Source organism: Syngnathoides biaculeatus, chromosome 7 (assembly GCF_019802595.1).
Source record: "Syngnathoides biaculeatus isolate LvHL_M chromosome 7, ASM1980259v1, whole genome shotgun sequence".
Classification (NCBI taxonomy): domain Eukaryota; kingdom Metazoa; phylum Chordata; class Actinopteri; order Syngnathiformes; family Syngnathidae; genus Syngnathoides; species Syngnathoides biaculeatus.
This window is the reverse complement of record NC_084646.1, coordinates 30,224,133-30,242,337: the sequence shown is the minus strand read 5'-3', so window position 1 is coordinate 30,242,337 and position 18,205 is coordinate 30,224,133. Positions and strand designations below refer to the sequence as shown.

The following is an 18,205-nucleotide window of genomic DNA, read 5'->3' as shown; positions in this document are numbered from 1 at the left end:
ACAATGACCCGAAGCACACAGCCAAGAAAACCAATGAGTGGCTCCTTTTAAGAAGCATATCAAGGCTCTGGCATGGCCTAGCCAGTTTCCAGACCTAAACCCAATAGAAAATCTTTGGAGGGAGCCGAAACTCTGTTTCTCAGCGACAGCCCAGAAACCTGTCTGATCTAAAGAAGATCTGTGTGGAGGAGTGGGACAAAATCCCTCCTGCAATGTGTGCAAACCTGGTCAACAACTACAGGAAACGTTTGACCTCTCTAATTGCAAACAAAGGCTACTGTACCAAATATTAACATTGGTTTTCTCAGGCGTTCAAATACTTATTACAGCAGTATCACACAAATAAAGTGTTAAAAAATCATACATTGTGATTTCTGGATTTTTCTTTTTAGATTATCTCTCTCACAGTGGACATGCACCTATCATGAAAATTTCAAACCCCTCCATGATTTCTAAGTGGGAGAACTTGCAATATAGCAGGGTGTTCAAATACTTATTTTCTTCACTGTACAACTTACATACCAAATATTTGACATGATAAAACAGTCCTGATTAATGATTTTAAAAATGATTTACTTATTGCCCAAACAACCATCCATTTTCTGAGCCGCTTTTCCTCACAAGGGTCATGGAAGAGAGGGTCATGGAAGAGAGTGCACAGTTTGCCTTTTAGCTCATAGGTTTTATATTGGTGCTGGTTATTAAGAATCTTGAGTCAAATGTTCATTTTAGTGTATGCTGTGAGTTGCTAAGAGATGGATGTTCATTATTTTATCTGGAAATTCTGACAGATTATTCTGGAAGTTCATCAACCTATAGAGGTTGTCAGTTCCAAGTTTACTAATACTGTAGTTGGCATAGTAATGTATTTCAGTGTTTCTTTTAGTTTTCGGCCTCAGGCTCCTCAATTTAAGGGTTAGTGGGACTGGGATCAACTAGTAGTAAAATTCTCATGTCAAAGATACTGTACAACACTTAGCAATTGTTCACCTTTTTTCCTTTTATCATTCTTTTTATTTTAATTTGAGATGTTGACTTATTTCCAACAAGCCTGGTAGTAGGGGGTGCCAATAAAAAGATCTCTGATGGCCATTGTGTCATTTCAAAAGTTGTTGTTGATACAGTCCAAAATTAGCCATCTTTTGGAGGAGGGTTACTGACACCCAAATGTTGTTGTTGCACTGTTAAAGCATTTTTTTTTAATCACCTTTTGTTTCCATTCAAAGAGTGTTCCTCTTTGCATTGAGTGTGCGGCCATACCGCAGCGTACTCTTGACTCCAATTACTTACAATTTCATATTTGACTTATATGGCATGCCATTACACAATTCCATCTTTAGCGAGCCCTCGTCGCACAGCGACAGAATGTGCGGCTCCACAAGCACCGAGTCTCTCCAGCATTCTATCTGTTGGTACTTGGACTCTGAGGGGGTGGGGGAGTGGCTTTGGTGCATCCCTATTAATAAGCCTTTCTCTCTTTACAGGTAAGCCTCAGAGTGTGGGAGGTTCAGAGCGTGTGCAGCTCTCTGGGGAGTTAAACGTGCGGAAAGGGAAGATGGTGGTGCCTGTAAACCGATAGTCAAGACGCCAAGTTACCTTGAGTGGAACTTGCCTTATTGTATCATCTGTGAAACACGCACACATGGGCAAGATCCACATACTCCCCCTTATTGGAGGAAAGGTATGTATTCAAGTAAAAGTATACCTTGAATTAAATGCGATATATACACTGAGTATGGAAAGTATTCAGACCCTCTTAAAATTTTCATTAAAATATTTATATATTTCATCCATCCATCAATTTTCGCTATCCCAGCTGTCATCAGGCAGGAGGAGAGGTACACCCTGAACTAGTTGCCAGCCCATTGCGCGTATACAGGTACATAGAGTGGTAAATCAAGTGTACATATAAATTTTGATATGATATTCAATATCACATGTTACACATTTATATATATTATGGTAATGTGTGCCAGCAACCTGAACTTTGACCTCCTTGGAAGGGCGGGGAACTTTGCATTTAATGATCGTTAGCATAGCATATTTGTTGCGACTGTACCAAGCATCAGAAACGACTGCCCGTGAGTTTGCTTTAACTTAAACAAAGACGAAAAATGTCGACTATAAGGGCAAGTTGTCCAGCCGCTTTTAAAAGAAATGTCATCACTCTGGCCGATGACGCGGCCAAACCGGAAGCAAAACAATGTAAGCTGAAACTACGTAGTACAATCGTACGATTATTAAAAAAAAAAAAAAAAAAAAAAAAACGAAAGAGCGCACAATTGAAATGCTCGCTACTTTAAAAAGTGCTCATTACGCCTATTTCTACATAGTTTGAGCTTTCGTTTTGATTGCGACTTGACGCTATGAAGAGCTGCTACAGATTGTAGCCGAACGGGGACAAGAGGCCATGCTATGAGCACGGTGGACCTTCCCCTCAAAGCGCTGACAATAATGACAAATATAGGGAACCAAGACTCTTAGGATTCTGTTGGAGCAAGATAGGATCACTGTTCATGAATGCAGGAAGCACCAGAACTGGACCAATTCATCAATGATGAGTCTGATAGTGACGCTCCAAAGGTAGCTATGATCGATATTTTTCAGATTGGGGATGAGTCAGATGTTTCTTTTGAAGTCTTAGCCAAGGATGTGTAATGTAGTAGATAAACTGCACGGTGCACAAACTTTTTATGCACAAATATTTAATGCAAAAATTTTTCAGGTTTAACAGTGTTTATTTATTTAAGACTGTAATGTGTTATCAACTGTCTAAATAAAATATTATGTCATTGTTGAGCATTTATTTTAGTTTGTTGAGGGATTCTGTTCTGACAATTGCAGGGACCAGCACAAGTGTGTCCTGTGGCTTGTCCCGAGATCTATATTACTGCTGCATCAGTACATGCACAATTATTATAAATGATTGTTGAACAGGCGATTTTTTTTTAAACAATACAATACAAAAGTATTAACCTAGCAAAATAGAAATACAGATAATTCCCAATATTTTGAGCATATAGATAGAAGCAAATTGGTGGTGCGCATTGTACATTGATAGCAGGGTTTTCCAGATTTTTTTAAAGTCAATTTTGCAGGTGCTCATTATACTTGAGAAATTACGGTATTTTTCATTTTTTTAAAACTTGACTTTTTGAATTTTTGCTGACTAAAAAGGAAAGTATTCAGACCCTTTGCATGGTATTTAGTGGAAGCACCATTTTGGGGCTAGTATACATTACATTTTTAATTTATAATAGGTGCTATATAAATACCTTTGCTTTGATCGTGACGGTATTAAAAAATCAGTTTCAAACAAAACTGTTAACTGTGAGTGCAAACAAAGTGTGTTTCTGAACTCAATGGTGTGAAATACGCATTTTTACAAAAACGATACCACTCACAGCAAGTAGTTAACATTTTGCTTTTCACAATTGTCAAATTATTTATTTCAGTGGAATTGGTCATGAGTTTAAACAGAACTTTGATTTATCCAGTGCACAATAATAATAATACAAATAATGATGCAAATGAAAAAAAAATATGCATGGCAGCACGGTGATGCAGCTGTAATCTGTTGGTCTCACAGTTCTGACGACAAGGATTCAATCCCGGTCCCGGTGTGGAGTTTGCATGTTCTCCCCGTGCCTGCGTGAGTTTTCTCTAGGCACTTCGGTTTCCTCCCACATCCCCAAAACATGCATTAATTCGAATTGCCCATAGGTGGGATTATGATTGCAACTGTTGTCAGTCTATGTCCCCTCCGATTGGCTGGCAACCAGTGGAGAGTATACCCTGCCTCCTATCCGATGACAGCTGGGGCTCCAGCAATCCCACGACCCTCATGAGGGTCTGTGTTTCAGAAAATGGATGGATGGATGAAAAAATATGCATTTTTTTTCCCCCAGATCAACTCAACAGTGAATTTTTTTTCTTTTGAAACCTTGAAAAATTACAAATGTCTTACATTTATGGTGACTTTTCACTTTCTCTTAGGCCCCATGCCATGGTTGATATGTTGAAGAAGTTCCAAACCGCTACACTTTATGTCCCATACCAAACATCTATGACATATAAAATGGGAAATAAATCCTCAGACAATTAGAAGTAATGACTCTTCATTGCACTTAGAAGTAATGACTCTTCATTGCTTAATCCCTCATTTTGTTTTTTTTAACTAAAGAAGAAACATAAAAAAGAATATAACAGTGCTGAATCTAGAGATACTTCTAATTCTGTCAATTTTGACAGATTTTTGGACAGGGGGAGGACATCTTCCAATTCAAGGGCTTATCAATTCTGCGTCATCGTTGGATATGATGACGTCTATAAGTGTGATTATGAATGTCTGGTGGTGACTATAATTAAAATAACTATCTTAAGCAAAGCAGTGCTATCGGTGCCAAGCGTGTCTTCATTGCAGAAAAATAATAAAACCAAACAGCAATGTTGGATGCGTGTGTGTGTGTCTGCATAGCTCTCTCTTTGGGGCCGCCAAGAGTCAGCCAAAGGTCAGACGAATTGGGTCCCACACCACCACCCTTCTCCCCCCCCCCGCCCCCCCACGCCTTCAGACAGTATCTGATCCAATGTCTAGCCCAGGAGTCACCAAGCTTTTTGAGGCTGAGGGCTACTTCGTGAGCATTGATCGTGTGAATAGCTACATGACCTGTTTGCAGCAAAGCTCACAGTCAGTACATTATACATACTGTAATTTCTCAAATAATGCGCACATTTTACCAAAAATATTTTCAAAAGGTTAATAGAGTGGATTGTATTTAGGTATGGATGAAAAATAAAAGATACAATCACATTGTATAGTTGTATACAGGTACATAGAGTGGTTAAAAAATGGCATACATATACATTTCAATATGATATTCGATGTCTTATGTTACACATTTATATTTATTATGGTAATGTGCGCCCCCAACCTGAGCTCTCAGACCTCCTCGGGGAGCTTCGCATTTTATGATCATTAGCGTAGCATGTATTTTGCTATTCCACCAAAGATCATAAATGACTGGGTGTGAGTTTGTTTTTAACTTCATCCAAGACAAAAAAATGTCGACTACAACGGGTAGTTGTGCAGCTGCTTTTAAAAGAAATGTCACCACTCGTGCAGATGACGCCGCCAACCCGGAAGTAGCGCCGCAGTCTGAAACGATAGCTCACCTCAATGGCTTCAGGTGGGTGAGAGGGTGCGCAGCGGAACCAAAATTCTTGGGATTAAAAAATGTTTCCCCACAAACTCCATGGATGGCACAGAGGACGACAGGCTGTGGGAGCAAAATAGGATCGCTGTTCATGAATTCAGGAGGCACCAGAACTGGACCAACTCACTAGTAGCTACGATGGATATTTTTCAGATTGGAGATGAGCCAGATGTTCCTTTTGAAGGTAGTATAGAGGATAAACTGCACTATGCACAAATATTTAATGCATTTTTTTAAAAGTCAAACAGTATTATATATTTAAGACTGTAATATGTGTTATTAACAGTATAAATAAAATGTTATGCCATCATTGAGCATTTATTTTAGTTGGTTGAGGGATTCTGTTCTGACAATGACAGGGACCAGGACAAGTGTGTCCTGTGACCTGTCCCGAGATTATATGATTATTATTAGTGATTGTTGTACAGACACTACAAACCTAACAAAAAAGAAATAAAGACAATTCCCAATATTTTGAGCATATGGGTAGCAGCAAATTGGTGGTGTGCATTGTACATAGGTAGAAGGGTTTTCCTTATTTTTTGGGTCAACTTTGGCGGTGTGCAGTATACTTCAGGACGCATTATACTTGAGAAATTACGGTACATTTTTTTTTTAAATGACATTTAAAGAATAATTGTCAGCAAGTCAGAGTCAACATTTAAACTACATAATCTTTTGTGACTGATATATTTAGAACATGCCTCGCAGGCACCTTAAGTGGTCCTTGTGGGCAACCATGCGCCCGTGGGCAACCATGCGCCCGTGGGCACCGTGTTCGTGACCCCTGGTCTTGCCGATGTCCCCTTATTCCACAATGAGGGCATCTTCTTGCACGTCTGCATCCCCTGCCAGCCTCAACCTCCTTAAATCTGGCTCAGCAGTGCGTTGGTATCCATGAAGCCATACGGCATAGAGGAGGGAGGCAGCTGCTCTCATTATCATTGTCCTTGTGTCACTGCAGCAGCCAGTGTGCATAGCGGAAGCGGGACCGCAGAAGTGCTGTGTATGGAGGACCGTGCTGTGGTTCGAAGGAGGTCATTATGTTGTCGATGTTCTTCCAGATTTTTGCTGATGCTTCTTCTTTTTCTTTCAGCTTGTCCCATTAGGGGTCACCACAGCGTGTCATCTTTTTCCATCCAAGCCTATCTCATGCATCTTGGTCTCTATCACCCACTGTCCTCATGTCTTCCCTCACAATATCCATCAACCTTTTCTTTGGTCTTCCTCTCACTCTTTTGCCTGGCAGCTACATCCTCAGCACCCTTCTACCAATATACGCGCTCTCTCGCCTCTGGACATCGAAGTCTGCTCTCTCGAACCTTGTCTCCAAAACATCCAACTTTGGATGTCCCTCTCATGAGCTCATTTCTAATCCTACCCAATCTGCTCACTCTGAGCGAGAACCTCAACAACTTCATTTCTGCCACCTCCAGTTCTGTTTCCTGTTGTTTCTTCAGTGTCACCATCTCTAGTCTGTACATCATGGCCGGCCTCACCACTGTTTTATAAACCTTGCCCTTCATCCTAGCAGAGATTCTTGTCACATAACACACCAGACACCTTCCGCCAGCTGCTCCAACTTGCTTGGACCCGTTTTTCACTTCCTTACCACACACACATTATTGCACTCTTGTTAATTTTTGTCATATGGTGAGGCCACAGTGGAACCAAGCTCACGACCACAAACTGACATCCTCCCATTGGCCAACTCGGACAGGTCAGACCACAGGGGATACACTGTTATGAGTAACTTACCCTAAACATAGTCTTGTCAGAAAGCTTCTGTCCCTGTTTGCGTCTAAATCTAACAGTTAACCACACTGACAGAGATTTGACAGTTATATCTTAAAGTTCCAAATCCTTGACTAATTATTTTCTATTCAACCATGTTTCTATTTTCTTTTGTTGTTGTACACAGCCCTTGCAGCCCTATGGGGGCACAAACCAGTGCAATCTGTAGGCCGGTCCCAAGCCCGGATAAATGGAGAGGGTTGCGTCAGGAAGGGCATCCGGCGTAAAAACTGTGCCAAACAAATATGAGCGTTCATCTAAAGAATCCCATACCGGATCGGTCGTGGCCCGGGTTAACAACGCCCGCCCCCGGCACTGCTAACCTGCAGGGCGTCGGTGGAAATTCAGCTACTGTGGGTCGAAGACAAAGAAGAGGAGGAAACCGGATCCATTGTCAGAAGAAAAAGAGGAATGCACAGAGCCTACAACTGAGTGTAGGGACTTTGAATGTTGGAACGATGACAGGAAAAGCTCAGGAGTTGGTTGACATGATGATTAGGAGAAAGGTTGATATTCTGTGCATCCAAGAGAGCAGGTGGAAATGTAGTAAGGCTAGAAGTTTAAGAGCAGGGTTTAAATTGTTCTACTACGGAGTACATGGGAAGAGAAATGGAGTAGGCTAAGAATGTCTTGGAGGTGAAAAGAGTATCAGATCAAGTGAAGAGACTAAAATTTGAAATTGAGGGTGTTATGTATAATGTGGTTAGCGGCTATGCCCCACAGGTAGGATGTGACCTCGAGTTGAAAGAGAAATTGTGGAAGGAACTAGATGAAGAAGTTCTGAGCATCCCAGACAGCGAGAGAGTTGTGATTGGTGCAGATTGTAATGGACATATTGGTAAAGGAAACAGGGGCGATGAAGAAGTGATGGGTATGTACGGCATCCAGGAAAGGAACTTTGAGGGACAGATGGTGGTGGACTTTGCAAAAAGGATGGAGAAATGCTGTAGTGAACATTTATTTCCAGAAGAGGGAGGAACATATAGTGACCTACAAGAGCGGAGGTAGAAGCACGCAGGTGGATTATATTTTGTGCAGACGATGTAATCTGAAGGCGGTTACTGACTGTAAAGTAATGGTAGGGGAGAGTGTAGCTGTAGATGGTAGTGTGTACGATGACTCTGGTGGTGGGTAGGAAGATTAAGAAGACAAAGGTAGAGCAGAGAACCATGTGGTGGAAGCTGAGAAAGGAAGAATGTTGTGCGGCCTTCCGGAAAGAGGTGAGACAGGCTCTCGATGGACAACTGAAGCTCCCGGAAGACTGGACGACGACAGCCAAGGTGATCAGAGAGACAGGCAGGAGAGTACTTGGTGTGTCATCTGGTAGGAAAGGGGAGAAGGAGACTTGGTGGTGGAACCCCATAATACAGGGAGTTATACAAGGAAAGAGATTCGCGAAGAAGAAGTGGGATACTGAGAGGACTGAGGAGAGGCGAAAGGAGTACATCGAGATGCGACGTAGGGCAAAGGTAGAGGTGGCAAAGGCTAAACAAGAGGCATATGAAGACATGTACACCAGGTTGGACACGAAAGAAGGAGAAAAGGATCTCTACAGGTTGGCCAGACAGAGGGATAGAGATGGGAAGGATGTGCAGAAGGTTAGGGTGATTAAGGATAGAGATGGAAATGTGTTGACTGGTGCCGGTAGTGTGCTAAATAGATGGAAAGAATACTTTGAGAAGTTGATGAATGAAGAAAATGAGAGAGAAGGAAGAGTTGAAGAGGCAAGAGTGAAGGACCAGGAAGTGGAAATGATTACTAAAGGGGAAGTCAGAAAGGCATTACAAAGGATGAAAAATGGGAAGGCAGTTGGTCCTGATGACATACCGGTAGAGGTATGGAAGCAATTTGGAGAGATGGCTGTGGAGTTTTTGACCAACTTATTCAACAGAATACTAGCGGGCGAAAAGATGCCTGAAGAATGGAGGAAAAGTGTTCTAGTTCCCATTTTTAAGAACAAAGGGGATGTTCAGAGCTGTGGGAACTATAGAGGAATAAAGTTGATGAGCCACACAATGAAGTTATGGGAAAGAGTAGTGGAGGCTCGACTCAGGACAGAAGTAAGTATCTGCGAGCAACAGTATGGTTTCATGCCTAGAAAGAGTACCACAGATGCATTATTTGCCTTGAGGATGCTCGTGGAAAAGTACAGAGAAGGTCAGAAGGAGCTACATTGTGTCTTTGTGGATCTAGAGAAAGCCTATGACAGAGTACCAAGAGAGGAACTGTGGTACTGCATGCGTAAGTCTGGTGTGGCAGAGAAGTATGTTAAAATAGTACAGGACATGTATGATGGCAGCAGAACAATGGTGAGGTGTGCCTTAGGTGTGACAGAGGAATTTAAGGTGGAGGTGGGAATGCATCAGGGATCAGCTCTGAGCCCCTTCATGTTTGCAGTGGTAATGGATAGGCTGACAGATGAGGTTAGACTGGAATCCCCTTGGACCATGATGTTCGCAGATGATATTGTCATATGCAGTGAAAGCAGGGAGCATGCAGAGGAACAATTGGAAAGATGGAGACATGCACTGGAAAGGAGAGGTATGAAGATTAGCCGAAGTAAAACAGAATATATGTGCGTGAATGAGAAAAGTAGAGGGGGAAGAGTGAGGCTACAGGGAGAAGAGATAGCGAGGGTGGACGACTTCAAATACTTGGGGTCAACAATACAGAGCAATGGAGAGTGTGGTCAGGAAGTGAAGAAACGGGTCCAAGCAGGTTGGAACAGCTGGCGAAAGGTGTCTGGTGTGTTATGTGACAGAAGAGTCTCCGCTAGGATGAAAGGCAAAGTTTATAAAACAGTGATGAGGCCAGTCGTGATGTACGGATTAGAGACGGTGACTCTAAAGAAACAACAGGAAGCAGAACTAGAGGTACCAGAAATGAAGATGTTGAGGTTCTCACTCAGAGTGAGCAGGTTGGATAGGATTAGAAATGAGCTCATTAGAGGGACAGCCAAAGCTGGATGTTTTGGAGACAAGATTCGAGAGAGCAGACTTCGATGGTTTGGACATGTTCAGAGGCGAGAGAGTGAGTATATTGGTAGAAGGATGCTGAGGATGGAGCTCCCAGGCAAAAGAGCGAGAGGAAGACCAAAGAGAAGGTTTATGGATGTGGTGAGGGAAGACATGAGGGCAGTTGGGGTTAGAGAGGAAGATGCAGGAGATAGGCTAAGATGGCAAAAGATGACACGCTGTGGCGACCCCTAACGGGACAAGCCGAAAGGAAAAGAAGAAGAAGTTGTACACACCAATAATTTTTTGGGTGTTCCCACTTCCATTTTTCAAAACTACAGTACCTCGAAGCATTTGTCTTTAATACAATATTTGAACGTCTTCTACATTGTCAGAGCCTTGAACCCCTAAGTGTCGAACCTGGGGCTCTGAACCCCTAATTATTCAAACCTGTGGCATCGAACCGCTGATTGCTGCCCTCGAACCAGGGTTTTATACCCTGAGCTGTAAGGCCTCGAACATTACCAATGGAATGTGGATAGAGAAATTACCAGTTCCACTTTATACAAGCGCAAGATTGTTTAAAGTACAATACACCATATGAAATTTTCAGATTTTCAAGGAATTAATATTTTCTAGACCCTCTAATCGCACCATGAAAACTGTACCCAAAAAAATTACAATTCAACCACACTGTACAAAAAATAATTGAACCTATTAACATGAATGAAATACAACCGACATGGCTACACAACCTAACACGGTGAAATAATACAGAAGAAATAATTACCTCAATGGATCCTTCCGTACAAGAAGGATTTGAAAGGGTTTTTTTTTTTTTTTTTTTGCCTCTTGATGCTCGTGCCTCACGTCACACTCACTTCTACTACTGCATTGCTTTGAGTGGTGACCAGGCTAGAGTCAACCGAAACAAATTTTCTTTGACAAAGGGTCATCTTTCTTGAACTTCCTCTTTCATGAGCCTTCTGCATTTAAGCAAGTTATGACCATTCTTCATACAAAAGACACGTCATGACATCCCTTTCATTCAAGCTTGTTGCTCAGACCTTGCTTACACAATCTTGGTCACTTTTCTCTAGGGTAGTCCACTTAGCCTTGCTTGACTGACTGCACAGAGGTGACAGACATACTTGACGTCTTTCATTAGGAATGCGCCATGCAACTTTTCGGGAAGTCATTGGTTAGCATGACAAAGTATGGGCTTCAGTGACAACCAAAACCATGCTGTCTGTATTCAAAAAAGATGGAATAGGCTAGTTGTAACTGCAACTGACGATGAGTCTGAGGAAAGTGATGTAGAAGAGGAAGTGGTGCGTCATCTACCTCTCTGGAGATGGCGGAGTTGTTTAGAAGTGACACAGAGGATGAAGATTTTATTGGATTGATTGATTTGGAGTGACACTGGTGCTTTGGTAACTTGTTAGCATATTCTTTATGCTGTAGTTATCTGAATAAGTGTTATGTTACATCAACATACCAGGCACGTTCTCAGTTTGTTATGCGTCATACAATGTTAGCAACACCGTACACTTTTTCAGCCTGTTCTATATTTTTATTTCAAATTTCAAGATGAAATGTCTGTTCTTAGTGTTGGGTTTTATCAGAATCAGAATCAGCTTTAATGGCAAAGGGTGTAAAACACACAAGGAATTTTTCTCCGGCAGTCGGTGCTGCCCTGGTACGACATTCAGAACAAGGAACAACATAGCGACAAGAACAAGAGACATATCTGTTTATAAAAACTATTCCTTATAAGACGTGCAAGATGTAAAATCTATTGCTGCCTGACTGCTCTGGACCTAGTTCGCGTTGCGTGCAAGTCCTCAATAGTTCAGCAGTTTTGTCTGTCCGTTGCAGTCTGAGTTTGTCATTTTTTGTGGCGGCACCAAACCAGACTGTGATGGAGGTACACAGTACTGATTGGATAACCGCTATGTAGTCTGTAGTAGTAACTGTCTTACCAGCTCTTGTGACAGGCAATGCTTCCTTAGAAGCCGCAAGAACTACATCCTTTGCTGGGCTTTTTTAAGGATGGAGTTGATTTTTGTCCTCTGAGACTGTAATTCCCAAGAATTTGAAGGTTTCAACATTTGACACAAGACAGTTGGACAGCGTCAGTGGCAGCTGTGGTGAAGGATGCCTCCTAAAGTCCACAATCATCACTACAGTCTTTAGTGTTCAACGGCAGATTGTGTTGACTGAACCAAAACTCCAGTTTCGCCACTTCCTGTCGATATGCAGACTCGTTGCCATCTTTGATGAGGCCTATGTCCGTGGTGTGGTGTGGTTCGGCGAACTTCAGGAGTTTGACAGTCAGATGCCACAAGATGCAGTCGTTTGTGTAGAGCGAGAAGAGCAGAGGGGAGACGACACAACCTTGGAGTTCCCCGGTGCTGTGCAGTGCACGTGGATGAGATGGTGCCCCCAGCCACACCTGCTGTGTCCTGCCCGTCAGGAAGTTGGAGATCTCCCGGGAGATGGCAGATGACGCTGAGCTGTAGAAGTTTGGAGGACAGGAGTTCAGGGATGATTGTGTTAAACCCCTAAAAAATGCCACTTATACTCTAGTGCGACTTACATATTTTTTTCTTCTTCTTTATTATCCAATTTTTGGCTAGAACAATTTAAACTCCGGAGCACCTTATAGTCTGGAAAATATGGTATGTGCATTTAAAAATAAATAGGACTGAGAAAAAGCACTCAGGGCATATGTGCACTGTAAAAATGTTTACCATACAATTTGTAATTGTGTGATTATTTTATATTCCTCTCACCACTACTGAGGGGGGGAGATGGTTGACCTGAGTTTTTCTTTTTTTGCCGGTACTGCTTGCTGTGAGTTGGGCAAACAGGTGGTTTTTACATGCGGGGTGTAAAGAAGCCACAAGCCTTGCAATCGATCTATCAAGAGAATCCTGCAAGTTGGGGGAGTCTCTCTATGCCTGGGCAACCTAAAGTGGCTTGCTCAGTTGCCACTTTGTGCTAAAATAAAGAATAACACTGCCAGGAAGGTTTGAAGTCTATTGCAGCTTGCGGGCTAGCTAGCTGGCAAGGTGCCTTCTAAATCAAAGCGTAAGCAACTGATCCACCATGCTATTACAGTTTTTGGACTGGGCGTCACTGGCTAGTAGCACAGTTGCATGGTTCACGGTAAATTCAATCAAACCAGTCCTTTCAACTCATAACATTAACAACAATATTGTTCTTCAGTTAAATTTTGACATTCAAATTTTGTTTGCAAAATAGAGCACTGTTTTAATTGACTTTTGACATCTCATTAATCTGATGTAATAGATTTTTTTTTAAACTTTTAAATCAAGTTTGGAAACAAATAGGTGAATTAATCCATAAGAAGATATTTTGGACGATTGTTTGTCAAAATCTCATACTCTGATTCAGGCTTTAACTTTGTGTGCTCATTTCAAGGGTGATGCAGTCAAAAAATTAAATAAACAAAAAAGCTAACATGAAATAAAGTGGGACAGTGGGAGTACATTTGCCTCATAGTTCTGAGGACTGGGGTTCAGCGTGGAGTTTGCCCGTTCTCCCCGTTCCTGCGTTGGTTTTCACCGGACACTCCAGCTCCCTCCCACATCCAAAAATGTGTGGTAGCTTGATTGAGGACTAAATTGCTTATGCGTGTGAATGTGAGTGCGAATGGTTGTTTATATGTGCCCTGCTACTGGCTGGTGACCAGTTTAGGGTATACACCGCCTCTTGCTGGAAGATACCTGTGATAGTCTTCACCAGGCTCGCGACCTAATGGAGGATAAGCAGTACAAAAAGTGGATGGATAATATAAATATGGAAGAAGTAATTTATTAACTGTTACGATTATAGACTGTTTTGCAATTGAACATTATGCTGTATTAATTTCACCCCGTTTAAAAAATATACCACTATTACTTTCCCTTGGTAATGTTCTTTTTTGTGAAAAAAAAAAAATGAAAATATGGAAATTCTGACAAATTTGGACAAATTGTTGAAGTAAATTTCTATAGGTTGGCATCTCAGGTACTGTAAAACAGATATAATGTTGCGATGGAAAGAATGCAGGACATGTTCCTGATTGCAGGTGGAGGAAGTGAAGAGAGACAGCCAATGTTTGGTGCTGACCTCTGATGGTCCTCAGAGCCAGACCTACTATATCAGCTATGACTCCTACACAGAGTACCTCCGCTGGTACAGAACGGCCTCCAAGGCGAGACTTAACCTTCTCAATGTTTGTAGAAATGTTTTTAACACTGATGTGTCAAGATAGTTATTACTGAACACAATGGTTCCTTCTGTCCTTCTGTTCAATCAGATTGTGTCCCAGAGGGTGAACTCAATTGACCTGTCATCCTGCAGTCTAGAGGAATTGCCAACTCAGCTGTTTTACAGCCAAGACCTCACACATCTCTTTCTCAAAAACAACTTTATGTCCTATGTGATTTTGTAGACCACATGCACCATCCACTGTCATGAAGAGTTTACTTTTTTTGTGTTTAGAAACAGTGTGTCTAACTAAAAAACAGCTATTTTTTTTTCTGTGTCACTCATTCTCTTGGATACAAAATGTCTGTGTTTTTTAGTCCTTGACTTTTGTCTTTCTATGTTCCTCTTAACTGTGATGAGCTCAGAGTAAGCTACAAATGAAATGGAGCACTTCAGAAGAGATTATTGATTATAGCACTGCGGGATTATGTCGTCATTGCAGGTTTTGTAAACTGAGAACCCTCAGTTTGTCAAATAAGGCTCTGTCTGAGTTCCCACTGGCCTTATGTGACCTCTCATCACTGACTGAGCTCAACCTGTCTGGAAATTGCCTTTCATCCCTTCCTGTGGAAGTTGGAAACATACACAAGTAAGTTTAGAAAAAAAAAAAAAACCTAGCTGCTTTGATTTCTCAAGTTTGTTCACAATAACAATATCCTTCAGGTCATACATTGATAAACTACAATATTATAGCATTCTTTACTTTTGTCACATTCTTTAAATATCGGTTATGTGTTGGCCAGTTTGGACATTGTAAAAGTGTCAAATGATTTGTTTCTCAGTGCACAGTTGATACGTTTAGGGCCACAATTTGCAAGAAAAACACATAAACAGGCCTGCCTTTACCAAATGCCGCTAGATAAGCTATTGCGAATCTGTACAAGCTGTGAAAATGAACACGCATTCTATGTAAATCACTATTTTGTTTAGTTTTTCCATGGTAATAACTTCTTCTTTTCCTTTCGGCTTGTCCCGTTAGGGGTCGCCACAGCTTGTCATCTTTTGCCATCTTAGCCTATCTCCTGCATCTTCCTCTCTAACCCCAACTGCCCTCATGTCTTCCCTCACCACATCCATAAACCTTCTCTTTGGTCTTCCTCTCGCTCTTTTGCCTGGGAGCTCCATCCTCAGCATCCTTCTACCAATATACTCACTCTCTCACCTCTGAACATATCCAAAGTCTGCTCTCTCGAATCTTGTCTCCAAAACATCCAACTTTGGCTATCCCTCTAATGAGCTTATTTCTAATCCTATCCAACCTGCTCACTCCGAGCGAGAACCTCAACATCTTCATTTCCGCTACCTCCTGTTCTGCTTCCTGTTGTTTCTTCAGTGCCACCGTCTCTAATCTGTACATCATGGCCGGCCTCACCACTCTTTTGTAAATTTTGAATTGTAAACTTTCCATGGTTATAACAACCTATAAATTCTACTCGTGGCTGCATCTATAGATTACTTTTTCAGTTATTTATCATTATTAGTACATCTAAATAGTGTTTTTTCCTGTACAATGACAGAGGACAAAACTCTTGTCAATGTAGAGGTTTGGAGAGTTGACCATAACACATTTTAAAGTGAAGGAGGATGGAAAAATTGTTTCAATCTTTGTCAATTAACCTCAAAATTGTGTTTCCAGTCTGCAGACACTTATTGTAGATGCAAACCGCCTGAACTCACTGCCTGCAGAGCTGGGCTCCTTTGAGGCTTTGGTCTACCTTGGCTTGTCTTTCAACTATTTCACTTGTATTCCCCCTGTCCTGGACAAGATAAGAGAAATGGAGAGATTGTGTCTGGCAGGAAACCAAATCTCTGTTTTGTACATGGCCAGACTACAGTGGTTGTCCATTCGCCACATCGATCTCAGGTAAACCGTGCATCTTGGATTGATTTATTTATTTGAAATTGTGTGCACCCCCCCATATTATTTCAGCACGCTGATTTTGCGCCTCAAGATATGTTAGCATCCTTTTGTGATAACCTTTACAAAAATGCAGGTTCTGAGTCAAATTGACCGATTAATATATAGTATACCCTGCCGTGAAAAAGTATTTGCCCCCTCCTTATTTCTTTCTTTATTTTTTTTTTGGGTCTATCAGACACACAGGTTTCAAATCAAATTTATCACTCAGAAACAATCCAAGGAAATACAAAACATAGTTTTCAACTGATAATTGCATTTCTTAAGGCACAAAAAAAAAACCCCACAAACCTTTCTGACCCTCTGTAGAAAAAGTAATTACCCCAGCACCTAATAATGGATTGTGCCACCTTTGGCTGGAATAAATGAAATCAAGCTTTTGGGATAATTTTTTGAGTCTACATTGCTCTAGAGGAATTTTGTCCCACTCTTCTTTGCAGAATTGTTTCAACTCTGCTATATTGTTTTCTATAATGAACTGCCCGTTTAAGGTGCACACCACAGCATCTCAATTGGATCTAAATCCGGTCTTTGAGTTGGCCACTCTAAAACCTTTTTTTTTTTTTTTTTTAAGTTATTCGGACTTGTTGGTGTGTTTCCCATCGTGTACTGCTGCATCATCCAATAGCGCTATATCCAATAGCGAGTTTGAGGGCATGAACTGATGGCCAGACTTTCTCCTGCACGATTTTCTGGTACACAGCAGAATTCATTGTACCATCAATCACAGCAGGTTGTCCTGGTCCTGAGGAAGCAAAGTAGCCCCAGACCATTACTCTGCCACCACCATGTTCTTTTTTTCAAATATTATGCCATTTTAAAGCCAGAGGTAACGAGCCACACACCTTCCAAAAAGTTACATTTTTGACTTGTCAGTCCACAGAATTTTTCTCCAAAAGTCTTGTGGATCATCAAGATGTTTTTTAATCAAATTTGAGATGAGGCTTTGTCTTCTTTGGTGAGTTGGTAAATAAAGTCATTTAGAAACTGCATATTGTATTTCGTTTGGTTGTTTCAGTGATATTGAAATTGATTTGATGATTTTAAACTTTTGTGTGTGATTAAAAAAAAAAAAAAAAAAGGGAGGCAGGGGGCAAATACTTTTTCATGGCACTGTATTCTCCTCCACTACTACTGTCAGAGATGTGAAATTTAGTCATTGTGACGTGGACTCAAGTTGACTGACCTGTGAGTTGAAATGCTAGAGACTTGGTTTGTATTTAGGATTAAAATATCGGGAGTAAACTTGACATGATGACTTGTTAGACTTTGACTGTTTTATGTGTTTCCTTTAAAAATGAAATATTCATTTGTTGCGCTATGCAAAAGTGCTGGAAATGGCACTGGCAAGATTTAGGCTTATTGGCCCATCAGTCAAACTACTCACTTTTTTAATGGGGGGCATGCCCTCTCATTTCTGTCTGTCGGCTAGAGTGAGAGGGGTGCAGACTTCAGAAACTCCAAGTTTGATGTGACGTTTTCCCAGTAAATATCTGTAAATTCTCAAGCCTGTTCTTAAAGTAAAAAAATGTGAAAATAAATGTCTTTCAAATTTGACATTAATACAGAGAAGTGTTTTTAAGAATGCTGCCAAATTTGAAGTCTGGAAAAAAAAACAAAAAAAAAAAACCATGCAAAATCAAGTCATTGTCTCCGCTCTCAAACATCCGCTGAATGAGTGGACCCACGAGCCGCTGAAAAAGCTATGCAACTTTCTTTTGCATTTTTCTTACGCCAACACACTCCAACATGTTTGAGCAGTGAAAATATACTGGTACCGGTAGGCATTACACTGGGTTGTCCTAGGGCTTTTTTTCCCCTTGCTTGGTGTTGTCTGGGTGTAGGTACACCTAACGGAAACACTTGAAAGAAAGTTAAGTTTATTAAACACAGCTGGATATACAGTGGTACCTCTACTTACGAACGTCTCTAGTAACGAAAAATTCAGGTTACGGAACACCTCTGAAAAACATTGTCTTTAGTTACAAAGGAAATTCAAGATACGAAAGGAAAAAATGGGCGTTGGATTCCTTAAATTCCACCAA

The 18,205-nt window shown here is 41.2% G+C and overlaps 1 pseudogene; it reads left to right on the top strand.

Moving 5' to 3' along the window:
- Positions 1-18,205, top strand: part of LOC133503548 (PH domain leucine-rich repeat-containing protein phosphatase 1-like) — a 74,903-nt pseudogene that overhangs the window by 13,105 nt on the left and 43,593 nt on the right.